General features: G+C 32.7%; 1 long non-coding RNA gene across 1 annotated transcript; it reads left to right on the top strand.

The window, feature by feature from the left end:
* Nucleotides 1-810: 810 nt before the first annotated feature.
* Nucleotides 811-12,952, top strand: LOC145246182 (uncharacterized). Its single transcript, XR_013863116.1, has 2 exons — nucleotides 811-1,071; nucleotides 11,692-12,952. It is a non-coding gene; the product is annotated as an uncharacterized LOC145246182 (long non-coding RNA).
* The last annotated feature ends 6,286 nt before the right edge of the window (nucleotides 12,953-19,238 follow it).

Below are 19,238 nucleotides of genomic sequence, written 5' to 3'. Positions count from 1 at the left end.
AAGTGATCGGTGTTATGAAAGAATGGTAATATCGCGGTTCAAAAATATCAGTAAATACGCTAATTTTATTAAAAATAAACTTTGCCAAAAAACGCAAATTATTTACTAAAAACAAAAATATTTCGCAACTGAGCAAGTGATAAGCCACGCCCATGCCGTTCTCTGCATGAGTACCCCAAATTCTCCGCTGTGTTAGTAATGAAAAACTAAAACAAATAATTAAAATGAAAATACATGTTAAATTCTCCGCTCAAAATAAAAAATGGGAGAGAGAAAAATTAAATTCGCCACTGTGTTGGTAATTAAAAATTAAAACAACTTATTTTTTACTTGTAAACTGGTTTATTAATTGTAGAAAACAAAAATAAACGGGAGAAAAAAGCAGCTCAAAATGAAAGAAATTGTTAAATTCTATTACAAAAGAAAACAAATTATTTTTACAATTCTAGCCAAGAATTTACTTAAGATTTGTCTGACGTCACTTCCGGTCAGCTGATGCGACCGGCTGCGAATAGCATTTTAGAATAGCCGCAGCCGGCTGCGAATATCAACGGCCTATCTAGATAATGCATAATATCTGTTGGAAGATGTTTTGTCGGGGACGCCAACATATCTATCATCTTCTAGAAAACAGGGGAAGTAATTTAAAAATGAAATGCCTCGAGAAATATGCCGGAATGCCTCGCTTATTCATTCGTATCAAACTTCTATTATTAAGCATAGACAAATAGGCTCTAAGCTGATAGGAAATCGTTTCGTCAAACGAAACTAATGATTGGAATTTTGGACACAAAGAACTAAATAAGATTTACACCGTTTCATGACAAGCCTGAATTGGTCATGAATTTGTTATGTATTTTTTAAAAAACAATATCGTGTTAAGATTTTGTTTTTCTTTTTAATTTTGATTCTTTTAAATCTTTTTATATGTTCTTTAAAATGAATTGGGCACATAAAACAGAAATTGTATCGATTTACTAAAGAAATCAAAATAAAACACACATTTTCTGTTTTGAAACAAAAGAAAAATCGCTCCGTTTTTTTTGGCTGCTGAATTACTTTCACTGAAAGGTAAGATGTTTTCCACCTTTTTAAAATTGTTTAATGACCTTTTAAATAATTTTAACATTTAATCGATTAGTTTTTAATCGAATAAAATTGTCCATTTCGTCTTCCTACTGGATTCCAAGAAATTTGATGTATTTCAATTGCAGACAAATTATAGTAAGTTTTATTTATCAGAACTCGATGTGGAGGGGGGAGGGCGATAAAATTCTGTGTGGCAGTCGTTCAAGGAAGAGATCGGCAACTGCTTGATCAACCGACTTTATAGTGTTGGTTTGTTGTTCACCCATGCGGATTGGATGTGACAACATTTGCATCGGATCGACTAGATAATAAAAACGGCGTTGTTTTACAATTTGCCATTGTGCTGAAGGAGACAACTCTCTTTTATTAAGAGATTCGTTCATGTTTGCATCTCTTAATTTAGGACACCCAAAACATCGATACTTATTAAATCAGAACATTAAAAAAGAAAACTTTGACTATTTAAAAAAAAAAAATAAATAACATTAATAAGTAAAAAAATGTAGTCTTTACGCGACTATTAAGAAAATCGTTTGTTTTCATAATTTACGAGCCTAAAACAAACGAACCAACGATATTTCCCATTCGATGAAAACATTTTAAAAAGGAGCTACGGCAACCTTTTTCATACATTTTTTACGACTACTTTTTTTTTTAATTAAAAAGTAAATGTTTTTTTTTTTTTTAAAGAATTTAGGGGTTTGTATTACTGTACACATAGATTCGAAAAAGTTTTCAAAAAACAAATATATAACAAATAAATATTATCAAAGGCAAGATAAGTTACTTTTCTACCAAATAGTATACATTTTTTGTGTTTTTATTCAATGTAACATGTTTATTCAGCTCGAAAAAACATGCAATGTTTACCGATGTATTGGAAAATTCAAAATGGCGCCCGACACGCTCTTTAACATGGTAAGTTTGGGAAAAGGTATTATAAATTATAAACTAGATAAAATACTATTAAAAAAACACCGAATATATGTGAACTTATGTCACGGTAACATATATTGAGCGAATTTCTAACAATATTTTGTCTAGTTTATTATTTATAACATCTTTTCCTGAACTTACCGTGTTAAAGAGAGAGTCGGGCGCCATCTTGAATTTTCCAATACATCGGTAAACACTGTATGCTTTTCGAGTTGAATAAACATGTTACATTGAATAAAAACACAAAAAATATATCCAGTTAGGTAGAAAAGTAACTTATCTTGCCTTTGATAACATTTCTTTGCTATATATTTGTTTTTTGACAACTTTTTCGAATCTATGTGTACAGTAATACAAACCCGAATTTAGTCTTTAACCTAAAAACAAACAAACGAACACAAAGATGAAACTCTTTAATAAAACAAGGATGCCACTTTTAAAGCTGCTGCGGCGCCCTTTTTTTTTTTTTTTTTACTTTAATAAAGCTTATAATATCAATAACACCAACATCTAGTTTTTAACAAAAAAAAAAAAAAAAAACAGAAAAAAAAAAACAATGGGACGATTGTAATTTTATTAAACAAAACTGCGATTTATTATTTATATTAAAAACTAGATGTTGGTGTTATTAATATTTTAAGCTTTCTTCAGTAAAAAACAAAAAAAAAAAAACAAACAAAAAGACGCTGCAGTATTTTTTTTCAGATTTCCGTCCTTGTTTTATTAAAAAGTTTTGTTTGAAAAAACTTTAAGAACAACAAAATATTTTTAATCCCTCCTACACAGAATTTTTTTCTCGCAATAAAGTCTTTGATTTAATAATTTTTATTTCCATTTCCTTGTTTTCGGATTACATATGTAAATTGATTTTAGATTAAAAACATTTATGATGTAATAATGAATCTTAACTAAAAATCGGTTGTCATTGTGACCTAGAGGACTAAGACTTTAAAAATTGATTTTTAGAAGTATTCGCATAGGGTATTAAAGGATATCATAGTTAAATTTTTCATCAGCAAGTAATTTATGATATGAGCTTCATATTCCTATGCTTTATCTAATACTTTAAAGTGGCTGTCATATTTTTCTTGTTACATAAGACACTTGACGCATGCTCCAAGCAATACAAAACGCCTCCTCCCTATGTTAAGAATGGCGACCAGTGAAAATAATAAAGAATACATTGGATAATGAAGGTTTTAATATCATAATAACTACTTGCCGGTGACAAACTTAACTGAGATATTCATCTATACTAGACTCGAATGTCCCTAGAAATCAATTTTTTTTGATGGTGAGGCTTTATTTAGTCCTCTATAGAATGTTGAACAAATCGCCCACACAACCTTTTTTTTATCGTAATATCTCCTCGATGTGAATGTTGACTTTTACTCTTAATCTAAAATATTTATTTATTTTTCATTTCAATCAATTAAAAATATTAATTCCGCTTTGCTGGATAACAGATTGATTAAAAAATATGAATCAGTTAAAATAAAAATCCCAAAAGATTATTTATTCAATTTAATATTTAAATCATCAAACTTGAAGATGTAAAAATGTTTTAAATTTGACATGATATATTTGCAACTATTATGTGGTATAAACAAACAAACAAACAAAAAAACATGCACTAAGTTTATGAAAATAAAATGCGGGTGTCTTTTTACTATTTCAATCGGTGTAATTTACCATAAAATATTCAAATTCTACTTTGGAGGACACGCAGTGATTATATTTAAACAGCCTAAAAATACCCGGAAAGAAAGCATTAAAATAATAATAAATATTTAATATGTTTGATTTATAATCTGACGTAAAATGAACATCCACTTCCTGACTAGATAGCAGCAAACGAGACATATAACCACTCTGACTTTTCATTTTCTTTAGTGGAAAAAGGAGAAAGAGGTTTGTATTTTGTAAAAAAATTTAATCATCCTATTTAGTTTTCCTATTTAAATATAAATGGGTGTGGCTAATAAACGTTTCTAGGTTTTTTTGGGATGGTGGTGAAATAAACCACCATGTGGATAAAATAAACAATGATGCAGGAGTAGTAAGCATTTAAAAATGTTTGTGAGTGGGGTATGAACTGAAATGATAGAGAATACTCAAATTTGACTAAATAAAAATGACGATAACAAATGAATAAATTTAAAACGGTAAATCACACTTAAAGCATTCAAAAATATGTAAAATCCATCCCTTTGAGTTTTTTCCTGTTTTCTATATAAAAGGGTATTTTTTCTGAAATAAGCGACCGTGTGCAATTTATAAGTACTTACATTTGGTGAAATAAAACTTAGAGAAAAATGTATAACAGATACGTAAAAGTTGTGCTTCTGCAGTTTACAAACCATGCTGAAATAATGATGTAACTATTAAAAAAAATCATTCCTCACACGCTGATGGGACCTTAGTAAAATATTCTGTACTTTCATCAAACACTTTAATAAATAAAAAATATAGTAAACAAACGTACTACTACTCCTAATGATATTATTAAGAGACTAGCTTACTGCATTCAGACGCTGCACAGGAAAATATATTCAATTAAGAGATTCCATGATAGTACAGAATAGTTAACATGTTTAAAATGATGAAAGAAATAAGATTATTATTATTTGACGAGGATTCATAAAATGTAGAATTACTGCTTTGCATCGATATTTACAGGTGAAGGTGGGGGATGGGATTATATATATATATATATATGTATATATATATATATATATACACAGAGAGAAAGAGAGAGAGAGAGAGAGAGAGAGAGAGAGCAAATAATTGATAAAAATTTATATTCCAAATTTCATGATATTTATTCCTTTAAATTACATTTACATTCACAATTTTTGACAGCAACTGTTTCGTAGCACAGAATCATTTAATTATAATCAATGGATATATTTTGCCTTTACATATATATATATATATATATATATATATATATATATATATAGTAAGTTATGAAAATATATATGGCAATTACCCTGCACAGATTATTCCGCATTTCATTCTCGTGAGAATTCGTCAGGAGCCTGACGAATTCTCACAAGAATACAGTGCAGAGTATTCTTTGTATCTTGATTAATATATATATATATATATATATATATATATATATATATATATATATATACATACACAAGGTGGGGGATTGCGTTGCTTGTATATATATATATATATATTTATATATATATATATATATATTATTTTGTAATATTTAGAGATGAAGGTCGATGATTGTGTTTTTGTATACCGTAAACTGGGGTGACACTGGCCAACCTGGGTGACTTTGATCCTTTAAAATAAATATAAATTAAAATAAAATGAGTAAGTAATATATGATCTTTGAATTTTAAATATAATTTCCAAGTCCTATACGATTTTATAGACGTGTTGTGGTGCAGCAGCAAATATTTGCGTCAGAGTTATTTACTCATTTATGTATCTTATTTTAAAGGCTCAAAGTCACCTAGGGTAGTCAGAGTCACCCCATTTTACGGTATATTTTGTTTTACAAAATATGTTTAGTACTTCTGAACTTTATGAATCATATTTGAAAAACCTATGTTCTCATGTAGCGAACAATTAACTTGTTACTATAATGCAATTTTATCTGTAGGGAGGAGATTGTTTATTATCTATTTTTTTTTAGTTTTATGGACATTGCAATTGTTTTTTTAATCGCAGAATGTTTTAATTGTAACAATTGTCGTTTTTTATTGTTTTATAACATGAAAAACTGAATTATTAGAAAAAAGAAAAGTGCCCCAGGAAGATATATTTGTAACTGAACGAGATGATGATATAAATACATTATCCACAACAAAAATGCACTTTAATGTGAGATTGTGTTTGCTTTGAAAGTATCACGTTTAATAATGTGTGGAAAATCATTTGTAATTGGTTAAAGGGTTTATGAAGTAATTTTATCAAAATAAGTGGCTCTCTGGTATCTAAACACCTCAACAGTAAAGGCGAGGATTTACTTCATTTGGACACAAGTTATAGGAGTTCGTCAGAGATAATTCCATTTAATTACTTCTAAAACAGAAAAAGTGATGGAGCATTGCAGCAATGAGACAAGGGTTGGAGCTTTATTGTAGTGTAGGGATTCTTTTTTACCTTGTATAAGAGGGAAAGACCAGTGGTAGATGAACCAGTTTATAAGCTGCCACACTACTTAATGCATGAGCGAATGCTGACTTTGTGCAAATATATAATACTCTCAGGTGTGGTTAATTTTCTAGAACAGTAGAGTGACACACCTTCTTTGCAGCAGCCTTGTCAATATATTTAATGTATGCTAATTCATGTCTGTGAAGGTTAAGCTGAGGAGTAAAACGATTAGCTTTTAGATCGAATTTTATTACTCATGGCAAACAGTGTTTGAGAATATTGTAATTAAAAGAAAGACAATTTGAACTGTGAACTCTCAGATTGGGTGTTATTAGTCAGTAGAGCCAATAAGTTCGTCAATAAATAATCTTCACAGCTAAGTGTATTTTTTCGTTCTTTAATTTCTGATTATTTTGTTTAACTTTTTCCGTATGAGAAAAAATAGGAACAAAGTTGTTAGATAAAACGTAGGAAAGCAGTCTTTGAAAAACGAATAAAAGTAACCCCCACCTATATACAAATCATGCCTTCTTTCTCCTATCTATTTGTTCAGGGTTCATCAAGTTTTACTAAGGGCAGCCTCAGAAAATCTTCGCAACTAGTTTATGAAATCTAAATATTATGGTAACTACATTTCTTGCAAATATTGACATTTGTAGTTTGGAGAAGTTGTGTTGGTGAAATAATAATATCATAAGATTTAAGAATATCTCTTAAGTTAAGTCTTTAACTTTTAGTTACAGTGTGGTGAAAACTACATGATATTTCTCCTATATTTTTGTATTATAATTATTAGTATACTGTTACTTATATTAAACCTTGATATTATTATATCCAGTATTTTAAGAGCTATTTTAAAGCTGTTTTCTAAATCTTACTTGACTTCCTGAATACAGTTTCGTTTTAGAGTTTTTGCTAAGACTACATACCACAGAACTAGTTATATGTTTTATGATTACTTTTGTGTGTTATATCCACATCTATAAATTACTAAAATTGTTAATTATTAACCTTTTTAGATTCTCTTATAACCAATCCAATATCTCAATGTCTGCATTATCTAATATTTTTCATATTATATAACTCAAGAAGACCCGTTTTTTTTGCAGAGTCTTTGGCATCCATGACCAAACCATTTTAGTTTGTATCCATAAGATATTGTAAGAAATTAAACCTTATTTTTATATTAAAAAAATGCAGATTTCGTACTTAGATACGATGCTATATATATTGCAGCGAATTTCCAACCATTGTTGAAGAGTTATGGACATTTTTATTTTTAGAACTGCAGTATGTAAAATTGATGTAAAGTGCGTTTTTTATTTTATTTTTGCTATTATTACATTACAAGTCCTTGGTGTTTTAGTATGAAATAATTGGTTTAATTCATGGTCTTTTTAACCGCATAATTTATACTGAAAGTAATTGGTCTGTCAACAATTTCCATTTCAAATTTAGTCATATTAATTGAATACGTGCTGCGTTTATTATTAAAATAGCTTTTGTTGTCGTCTTTAGGTTTTAATTATATATACAATAGCATCAAACATTTATATGAATATTTTTATAGAATTATTCGAAAGCAAAATCTACAAAATTTTAAATATGGATTCTGAAAGAGTAAAATGGGAAACCAAAAACAATGATGATTAAACATTTGAGCGAAATGTGTTAAAAATCTATATAATTATAAAACTCAAATTACCTTGTAACGGATGTCGTAACTTAGCATTCAGTTTATGACTTCCGGTTGCACATACGCACATAAACAAACGATCAATGCGACAATAAAAGGTATAATTTTACTGTGTACATTTTCAGCTTCCCAATTGTTTTTTTCGCATTTAAATTATCCAAATAAACAATTGTTAATACTTTCTGCATTTTTTACATCGTTCATTTCTGTATTACATCTGTATTACATTTAAGTATTTTAACACAATTTTCTTACAAATAAATCTACTTTAACCTGTTAACAAGCATAAGCGCATTTTACAACGGCGATTTACCCACCGCCTTTTTTTTTTTAAATTCATTCTCCATTTTTTAATACAACTTTCTAAAAAAACCTTCATACATTTTCTTCTACATTACCAACATAAATAAATAACCCCAAAAATATGTTTTTGTTTTATTTGCGTTACAAATAAATAATCAACACAACAATAAAACATATTGTTTTACTGTGTACGTTTTCAGCGTTCAAATTATTATTTTTTTTCGCATTTAAATTAAAAAAATATATCAAAATTTGAATTTAACTTTAAATATTATGGTATCTGTTCAGTACACATTTACCTATAAATATGGAAAACCACTTATAATTCAATAGCTGTACGTTTTCTTTTTCGAAAATAAACAATTATAAACAGAACGACTCATAGAAATCTATCTATATTCTTTTTTCATTTTGATATACTTTCATAGAAATGCTTCTGTACTGTCGCAAAAAACTATTTTCTTTATGTCACTAGTGTCATGCTCATACATTAATTCCATAGCTAATATAACATGCTGACCCAACGGGTCATGGGTAGTCTAGTATTATATTAAACATGTTGCAAGTTTCCAAAAAGTCTGGTCGTTTGAAAGAGTTCTAAAAAGGTTCGTCATAATTTCACCTTTAACAACACAAATCAGCCTCTCCCAACTTTCACTAAGGACTAAAGTTAGACTTAATCATCTCTATACTTACATTTTACAAATTGTGGAATGTCACAAAATCCTTTACACCTCCAAAGCATGTATGCTGGATATTATCCCTACTATATTTTTAATGAAACACTCTGCTTGGTTAGCACTTTTCCTCTCCAAACTATGCAAGAAATGTCTGTCGAATATTACTTGAATTATAGTGTAAAATATATCTGTGGTAGAAGTGGCCCCAAGTTCTGGCGAAAAAGTGAACAGCAAAATTATTGCGCCATATTTTACTTCCCACTCATTAATATAATTGCATCTTTCATCGATCTATCAATTGTTTACCACATTGTTAAGGCTAAACTTATTTTTAATCAACATAAGTATCAGTTTAGACAAGCCAATTCTTCTACATACACTGCATATCAAATTATTAATGAGTTAACATTTTTTTAGTATTTAAGGAATCAGTGAATAAAAATCCATGAAACTTTGAGAAAGTGCTTACAATACTATTCAGCTACGCCAGTCAGAAAATAAAAGTATTTAAAGCAGTATTAACGAAACTATAGCAGAAGATAGGGATATCTGTTGTTGCGTGTCAAGTTATTAACGAGATTATGAAAAAACACAATATACCCATAACTTGTTTATTGAAATAATTTTCAAACATTAGATGAACTATGAAAAATGCTTAGAACAAAATAACTACATAGCAATTTCTACGTTGACATAATTAGTAGGGGATATGCTATCCTTTTTTATGAATGACTTGTAAAAGACGTTGGTCTACAGAATTAGTCAAATTTGTGATTTTGTCAACAGTTATTCCTTGTGAGATCTCTTTGAGAGCATCCCACAACTCATATTTGCTCTTAAATTGGCATCCACTTGCATAGAGGTGTCGCTTCATGATACCCCAAAGGTTATTAATGGGGTTCAAATCTGGTGAATTCACAGGCCATTCCATCTTCCATAGCCCAGAGAACCCCAGTTGTTGAAAATACTTTTTGCTTTTGTTTGCTGCATGCAAGGGAGCATTATCCTGCATAAAAATAATGGTTCTTCTGAACGTCAACCGTTGCTTCTTCAGCCATGGTTCAAGGTAATCCTTCAGAAAAGCTATGTAAGCATTTGACGTCATTTTTACATCTTCTGGGACTCTCCATGGGCCAACTAAAGTACCTCTGATAATCCCAGCCATAATCATTATCCCACCACCACCACCTTGCTGGCGCCTTAAACGCTGATTATGATGTTGCCCATCTAGGACCTATCCCTTGCTCCAGCCATCTGGGCCATCAAGGGTGACATGCACTTCATCCGTGAACGAAACATTAGAAAAATCCGTTTTCATGTTGCACTCTGCCCATTTCAATCGGTTTTGTATGTTATGTTGCTTTAATAGAGGCTTTGTCACAGGCTTAACACACTTTGCCACCTCTTTCAGAAGTTGACATTGAGTACTTTTTGAGATATTCTTTAATTCGGCTTGGTCAAAGACTTCTCGACTTGTCTGCCCAGGATTCTAACAACTTTGCGCTTAGTTTGGAGTAGAGAACAACTCTAGATTTACCTTTATTAGCTCTCTTACGTACCTTTGTAGGGTCATTGACAAAGTTCTTCCCAGTTTGATGGTACCTTCCTATGATTTCCGATATTTCGAGGGTAGTTTTACCTTTTACTTGCTGTTCTGTAATAGTACTCTTTTCAGAACTACTTAAACCACCTTTGGGACCCATTTTATTGATGAAACAAACTGCCTTGTTAATAATTTGACACACCTCAAATACCGTGAATTCAGCAATTTTGATGGCAAGTTGTTTACATTGTGCGGAACAGTATGAAAATTTCACAGTATGCACAGCTCAGCATTGCCAACGTTTCTGAATCTTTTGATATGAAACCACTGATAAGTTTCTGAAACTGGCAAAAAAATGTTATGTCATTAATAATTTGACACGCAGTGTATATCGTAACAGCCATTCATATAGATAGCTTTTGTTTTCCTACATAAGTTTTAATTTTATCTACAATTGTTGTATTGTGTATAGCAAGTATATATATATAACTGTACTTTACAGTTAGGTATATACACATGTCATATCCTCTATGATCATCAACCGTTGTGATTGTCTAGGGTTTGTGTGTATGTATAATTAAATACAGTTCGTGAATGACAATATACATGAATACTTTTACAACACAAAAGACGAATAACACTTATTTTGGGTTTAAACACGTGGCCAATTGGGAAAATCTAGGACTATATATATATATGTATATGTACTTAATATGAACTTTAAGCATTATATAATGCTCCATAAAAACTTCTTCATCCACTGAGAATTTGGATTGTTTTCCATGTGTACCTTAACAGATATCACGAATATTCACAGCAGTTGATCATACCAGAAACTATTAAGATTTCCTCCAATTAATTCTTCCTTGAATTTATGAGTTCATGGAAGAATCATTGAAGAAGCAAACTAATGCAATGATTGCAAGATATTAATTGATTCATAGGCAAACATGTTTTTTATTGAAGCACTTGTAAGTAAATATTTTTATTTATAAGGGTGACAATTTGGGACAAAACACAGTAGACAATCATACGAGACACTAATGATTTTCTCAGGTGAATTTCTTCTAGAAATGAGTTAATTTCGATAAAATAATAATGAAATTACATGCATGAGTGTGAATGTAGGTAGTAAAATGAAAATGAAAATAAGATCTAAATAAACACTCATGTACGAAAATTATAGTAGAAACGATTTTCTAAGCTGAATTTTTTCTATAAAGTTGGATTTCAATCTAATAACACTGACAATAATAAAGAAACTAAATGCATAATTGTAAATGCAAATAATAAAAATAAAATTTCATTTTTATTTACAGATGTTCCTGATTTAAAGACCTTGCTGAATTTTATCATTATCTTGTTTGGGATTTATTATTTGGAAAATTCGTTTCATACATTGCTGACAAAAACAAAATCTTTTGTACAAAACTTTTTCTGGATTCCACTATTTCACACATATTACAAAATATTATGAAGATAATATTTACTATATAAAGTTAAATCATACGTATGCAATCAAATAAAAATGATATGAAGTGATATGTAAGCAGTTGTTTTACCATGAAATAATATTAAGTAAGACATATGAAGCCACACTCTAGACAAAGACAATAAACTTGTGAAGTGTGATATTTTTGCACTGCATACTATCACTGACATATAAACATTTGCATTGGAGAAAACGTATAATATTGTAAATATTTTACATTTCCCCAACGATGGAATCAAATTTAGGACAACATATGCGAACTCGTTCAATAGAAAAGCCATATTCTTGTGAAGTATGTGAATATTCTTGTTCTCAGAAATCAAATTTAGTCAACCACATAAGAATTCACACTGGGGAAAAGCCATATTTTTGTAAGATGTGCGAATATTCTTGTTCTGATAAATCAAGTTTATGGAGACATATAAAAATACACAGTGGAGAAAAGCCACATACTTGTAACATTTGTGGATATTCTTGTTTTCAGAAATCAACTTTAGTTACACATATTAGAACACACACTGGCGAAAAACCTTATTCTTGTAAATTATGTAAATATTCTTGTTCTCATAAATCAAGTTTACTTATCCATATGCAATCACACAGTGGAGAAAAGCCATATTCGTGTGAAGTATGTGGATATTCTTGTGCTGGTAAATCAAATTTAGTTTCACATATTAGAACACATACTAAGGAAAAGCCATATTCTTGTATATTGTGTGAATATTCTTGTTCTTATAAACGAGGTTTACTGATACATATGTATACACACGGTGGTGAAAAACCATATTCCTGTGAGGTATGTGGATATTCTTGTACTGTTAAATCAGAGTTAGCGAAACACATGAGAACTCATACTGGCGAAAAGCCATATTCGTGTAAAGTATGTGAATATTCTTGTTCTCGGAAATCAAGTTTAGTGATACATACAAAAATACACAGTGAAGAAAAGCCATATTTTTGTGAAGTGTGTGAATATTCTTGCTTTGAAAAATCCAAGTTAGTTAAACATATGAGGATTCACACTGGGGAAAAGCCATATTCTTGCAAAATGTGCGAATATTCTTGTTCTAATAAATCAAGTTTACTAAGACATACACAAGTTCATACTGGAGAAAAACCGAATTCTTGTAAAATTTGTGGATATACTTGTTTTCAGAAATCAAATTTAATTCAACATATGAGAACACACAGTGGGGAAAAGCCTTATTCTTGTACAATATGTGAATATTCTTGTTCTCAGAAATCATCTTTAATTACACATATGAGAACTCACACTGGTGAAAAACCATTTTCTTGTAAAATATGTGGATATTGCTGTTCTACAAAATCATCGTTAGTGACACATACGAGATCACACACTGGAGAAAAGCCATATTCGTGTAAAGTATGCGGATATGCTTGTTCTGTTAAATCATATTTAGTGAAACATGTGAGAACTCATACTGGGGAAAAGCCATATTCTTGCAAAGTATGTGAATTTTCTTGTTCGCGGAAATCTAGTTTAGTGAGACATACAAGAATACATAGTGGAGAAAAACCATATTCTTGTGAAATATGTGGATACTCTTGTTCTGACAAATCAGCTTTAGTAAAACATATAAGAACTCATAAAACCAAGGCTTAATGAGGGTTGCTTTTAGGAAAATGATTGATCTAAACAATGACAGCAAATGCAGGTTCTGCCACACAGAAGTTGAAAGCCTACGCCACCCGGCATCCAACTTATAATCAATGGAGTGTGTAAATATCTTCACTGAACGATCTGTAAAAAGTTAAATATTGAATGCATCATCGGATTCTGGGAACATATACAAGAAAGAACAGCTAAAAATAAGTCATGCACTTTCCAATATTACTAATTCCTACAGCTACAAACCTAGAAAAGAGATCCATAAAATCTGACATAGGGATATAGGGCAATACAAAGAAAGTAGCATCCTTAATAGAAGTTTGTATCTTCAATGATTCTGGGTTAGACAAAACTGCATTTCTCACCTGTTTTTAATCAGCCGTAGGTCGAAAATCGATCATCTGTGATTTTTATTCAAGTAACAACAATATTAACAGCTAGGAGCGAGAAAAGTCCATAATGTTTAAAATATTAATATTAAATGAAAACAGCAATAGTATTTAACAAATAGTTTTATTGTCAATTACACACACGTAGGATTTTTCAATAGACACTTAGTGAGAAGGATGTGCTTGCTTGGCTTTGCACAAACTGTCAATTCTTGGCAATATTACTGACAAACATACACGTAAGTCACTTTCTGGAGCAAGTCTTGATCTGTATTTGTTCTTCAGATTGATCAATGCCGAAAATCCTGCTTCGCATAAGTATGTTGTTGCAAACGGTAACAAAATCTTAACTGCCTTTCGAGATAACAAAGGCAATTCGGAGGCTACAGTGAGCCAGAATTTCGAAACTTGTTGCTGCATAAAACTGATTTTTAAACTTCTGTCGCATGAAATTTCAGCTAGTTCCAGTTCATTTCATGTGAGCGTGCTATCATCTATTTCAACATTAAACGGATTTCTGATCCAGTCTTAATTTTCAATAGTATCTGGAATATCTTTCGGGAAATATTTTTCAAAATGTTCGGCTTGTGATATCAAATGTTTAACATCTCCAATTATCAAATCAATATTAACTAAATCATTGTTGCCGAGATATTCGTCCAGTGTAGGGAACATATATAAAGTTTTCTTACTAAATTTTGTAGTCTATATATTCAATTTTTTCTTGAAGGCTTGTATTTGGTCATGACTAAATAAAATATTTTAATTATTTCCTTGTAGAGATAAATTCAGTTCATTAAGTTTGTTGAATATATCTGCCAGATAAGCAACTTTGCAAAGCCAAATTTTATCGACCATTATTGAAGGCAGTTCATCATCATGAACACAGAAATATCAACAGTTCGTCTCTAAGTTCAAATAAACGCTAAATTACTTTACCTCGTGATAGCCTGTATGAAACAACAGACTTGAATGTTCAGCCCCCATCTCACCACAGTATTGCAAAGAAACGACTAAATAGTGGTCTGGTTTTAAGGAAATTTATCACTTTAATACAAGATGACAAGACTTCGGACAAAGAAGTATCTATTTTTTCATAACCAGAGCTTCTCGATGAATCACACAATGTGTTGCAGTGTGTGGTGTTTTATCATAGAATGGAAGATAGAGCAAAACCTCTTTACTAGGCTTTACCAAACTAATTTCACAGCCAATAATAAACGTAAGAGCAAATAGTAAACGTAAGAGCAAATAGTAAAAAGCAGGTAGCAGCAGTAAATGCAAGTGCTGTTAGTAACGAAATGTTATAGAAGAAAAAACTCAGCCCATTTAAAAAGGAAAAAGAACGTGTGCAAAATCACGCGCCATAGAAACTTTTGCTTTAACGGAAATATAACAATCTCTCCCCCAATAGTAAGAGAGATTGCAAGGTGTAGATTTTTTTTCAAAGTACAGTGTTATCTTTGAAAGTGGCGATGTGTTTTATTTATAAGTCCAGTCGCTAGACTGGTTTACAGATTCGGCTAGACCGGCGTGAAAGCAGTTCAGTATTCGAAGGACTGGCAGGTCTGCGAATTCTCTATATGTTCTGCATTAGGTGTATTGTCTACTGAACTTGTTTCAATCAAATGGGCCGGGTCTGCATTTGCAAGGTCGGGTCGAGTATTCTTAGCAGGACCCTGAGGTCCATCAAAGCGCGGAAAACGAGCCAAATGTCTTAGAGCCACTGAATCCTCCCGGCCATCATTATGCCATATTCTCACATGCATAGGATTGGCCTCGAGGAGTTCCACTACCTCGAAGATCGGGTCGTACTTGCTCCCGTTACCAAACCGTTTCAATAGTACCTCGCCAGGTTCGCAGATCCAAACAGGTAAGGCAGTACAGGTAGAAGAGCGCCTTTCAAATTTGAACAATCGTTCGTGGGGAGTTGCATTCATACTAATGCATAGTAAGGAGCGAATAGAATTTAAAACATCAGGCAGAAAGTCCTGCCAAGCACTAAGGGGTAACTGTTTAGATTCCAGGGCCAATAATATTGACTGCCAAATAATGCCGTTATAGCATTCGCACTGACTGTTTCCTCTTGGGTTGTATGTAGTAATGTTACTGCACCCAATCCCAAGTCGCGTCAGGAAATTTCTAAACTCCTCCGACACAAACGATGCTCCTCTATCAGAATGGATGAAAGCGGGGAGTCCAAAAATATTTGTCAGGCACTTGATTACGGTCTGCAAAGAACAATCACGACAAAGGAATGCAAAGGGAAATCGACTGTACTCATCCACGATAGTAAATAAGTAATGACATCCCTTCGAAGATGCCAGGACAGGCCCCTTGAAATCTACAGAGAGGCATTTAAAGGGAGCAGTAGCGCGAATCAGTGTATTGTTAGTAGGGATGAAGAATTGAGGCTTTATTTTTGCACACGTTGTACACTCGGATGTCATGTGCCGAACTTTATCAGTTGAGTATGGCATATTTTGTGATCGTATAAAGTGCCAAAAACGCTGTACACCAGGGTATATTAATGAACTGTGTATGACTCTTATCTCCTCCAAGGAGGAAGCAGCGGCACCACACACTCTCGATAAAGCATCAGCAACGATATTTTCACTTCCAGGACGGTGTTTTATATCGTACGAGAATGGGAGAAGCTCCGTTTTCCACCGAATGATTTTATCGTTTTTAATTTTTCCTCGGTTACCCGGCTTATACATAAAAGATACGGTTTGCTGGTCTGTTACGATAGTGAAATACTTCCCAGCAAGGAGGTCCCTCTATTTTCGACACATTCAACTATCGCGTAAGCCTCTTTTTCAACTGTGTAGTCGTATTTCCGATGGGTTTAGTGAGTGGGGGAAAAAAAGGGTGCCTCCGATAGCCTTTTCTGAAGCATTGGTTTCGATAGTAATTGGTAGTTCGTTATCGATAACCTTTACAGATGATTTGGCGACGTCTTTCTTAAGTTTCTCGAAAGAATTCACAACTATAGGCAGCATGGGAAATTGTTTATTTTCAACCAGGGGACGAATTTTGTGTGAATACTTAGGTATTCATTTCGCGTAGTAAGAAAACATACCAAGGCACCTTTTTAACGAATTTGAATCCAAAGGGGGAGGCATTTGAAAAAGGGGTTTCAAACGCTCAGGATCATGTTGGATAGTTCCGTCACAGATTTGGTATCCAAGCAAATTGATAGAGCGAAGCAAAAACTATGATTTTACTCGGTTTATTTCAAGGTTGTATGTTGAGGCAGCCTTTAAGAAACGTTCCAAGTTAGTGTCATGCTCCTCTTGAGTTTTACCGCAAATGGTAATGTCATCAATGTAAGAAAAAGTTCCAAATAACTTATTTTTAGAAATAAAGGAATTCTTAAATCGTTGAAAGGCAGAAAACCCATCAGTGACACCCATGGGTATTCGGTTGAATTGATACAAACGATTTCCAGCTTTAAAATTGGTAGTAAGCTTTAGACAAATAAATCGTACGAAAAATATGATACTGGGCAATTTGGTTTACGAGATGCTCAATCCGAGGCAAAGGGTACGTGTCAAGTAGGGTGAAACGGTTAATAGTTTGGGAAAAATCAACCAACAGTCGTTTCTTTCTATTAGGCGACGAAGTTACAACAATTTGAGCACACCACGGTGAATAGCTGATTTCAATGATGTCGTCCTTAAGCAGTTGAAGAATTTCCTTTTCAATAAATTGAGCATCCTCTGCACGGTAGTTTCGGGATTTTGTAGCAATAGGTCTGCAATCAGGGGTCAGGTTTCGGAACAATTTTACAGGGGCACAACTGATCTTGGTTTGCGCACAGATATTTAAGGCATCCTGAGATCCACCAAAAGAAATAATAATGTCCCGGTGTAGTTTCAAAAACGGCACCCCGAGTATAATGTCCATACAAGAGTCAGGAATCACAGTAAGGTCAATCCTTTTATATTCGCAACCATTGAAGAAAATGTTCTCGGTGCAATATTCAGACAGTTTAAGGAAAACAGCGGATGATGCCATAGAAATTACGGAATTCCGTTTTAAAGTGGACAGTTTCATTGTTTTGACAATGCGGGCACTAATAAAATTATCAGAACTGCAGGTGTCTATAAAAGCAGTTAACCGTTTTCCTTTTAACTCCGCAGTTTCGGTGATAGGAGGGCAACTATCACCACCTTTATCGCGGGCCCCTATGATAGCAAAAGAAGAACGTTAATGTGTCGTTAGAGTAGAACGGCAAACTTTAGAAAAATGCCCGAGTTTACCACAGCTTCGATCTACCTTATCGCGGACAGGGCAAAGGCGGCGGTCATCCTTAAGGTGGCGTCGCCCTCCACAGTTGTAGCACTTGTCACGAACAGGAAGGCCAGCAGAGAACTGTACAGAGTCACACTCCATTCGAAAATCAGTTGGAACAGAATTTTTAGAAATACAAGTGGCCTCCTCGGCAGAATCGGTCAGCACATTTTTAGTTCCCGTAGTAGAAGTAACAGCGACTGCTCCAATCTGAGAGGCATACGATTCCGTGCGAAAATGAGCTTGTTCTAAAGCCCTAGCACATTGAGTACCTTATGAGAGTTACAGTGTCTGTTTCAAGGAGCCTAACACGTATCAACGAGGACCGGAGACCACGAATGAATGCATCACAGACAGATTCCTCCCTGTAAATGGTTGACGTTACATCTTTAAAACAACAGGCAGGGCAAGTCGATTCAAGGCCTGAAGGTATTGGTCGATAGACTCACTTTCTTGTTACAAACGCGTGGAAACCATTGTGTTTTTTATCATAGAATGGAAGACAGAGCAAAACCTCTTTACTAGGCTTTACCGAACTAATTTCACAGTCAATAATAAACGTAAGAGCAAATAGTAAAGAGCAGGTAGCAGCAATAACCGCAAGAGCTGTTACTAACGAAGAAGAAAAAAACTTAGCCCTTTTAAAAAGGAAAAGGAATGTGTGCAAAATCACGTGCCATAGAAACTTTTACTTTAACGGAAATATAACACAGTGATATTAGGTTCTACTTTCTTAACATGCCCCACAAATCCTGAATGAATACCGGTCATTGATGCCGCCCGATCCGTACATATGCGAATACATTGACTCCATAACAAGCCTGATTGAGAAAAGAAAAGAGTCCAATACTTTAAAAACTTCCTCACCAGTTGTCCTAGTAGGCAGAGAATGGCAAAATAGAAAATCTTCCAGCATTTCACTTTCCCAACAATATCGCACATACACCATCAGTTGAGATCCACTGGTAATATCTGTGCTTTCATCATTGTAATGCAAAATACCTGTTTTCACTCTGTCAATTAACTAAGTTTTATGTCTTCTGTAGGGGAAAAGAAGTT

This window comes from Euprymna scolopes, chromosome 23 (assembly GCF_053919585.1).
Source record: "Euprymna scolopes isolate OS-2025 chromosome 23, ASM5391958v1, whole genome shotgun sequence".
Lineage (NCBI taxonomy): Eukaryota > Metazoa > Mollusca > Cephalopoda > Sepiida > Sepiolidae > Euprymna > Euprymna scolopes.
Note: the sequence above shows the minus strand (reverse complement) of the source record. Positions and strands in the feature narration are given on the sequence as shown.